We start from the raw sequence: 346 nt of genomic DNA on the forward strand, positions 1-346 counted from the left end.
GGTTGTTCGGTTCGTTCGAAGAAAAAAATGGTTGTTCGTGTTCGTGTTCGTTCGAAGATTGTTAGGCCAATTTTGTTCGAGGTCGTTCAAATTCGAACTGGCCTGTTCGCTCATCTCTAGTCCAGTGTCCAGGGCAAACACTGAAAAAATCAGAAGAAAGAAGGTAACATGACAGTTTTAAAATTCAGCCCAGACAAATAGTTGTGTGATTAGCAATAAAACTGTTATGTTACCTTTTTCTCCTCTTGTTTCCACACCAAAATAACATGGTTTGCTGTACATTCCATATTTCTTCTATGCCGCCTTTCAAACCATGATAATTTCTTGCTTTGTTCAACGGAGAGTC

The sequence above is a fragment of the Frankliniella occidentalis genome, unplaced genomic scaffold (genome assembly GCF_000697945.3).
Source record: "Frankliniella occidentalis isolate FOCC.00 unplaced genomic scaffold, Focc_3.1 Scaffold379, whole genome shotgun sequence".
NCBI classification, from domain to species: Eukaryota; Metazoa; Arthropoda; class Insecta; order Thysanoptera; family Thripidae; genus Frankliniella; species Frankliniella occidentalis.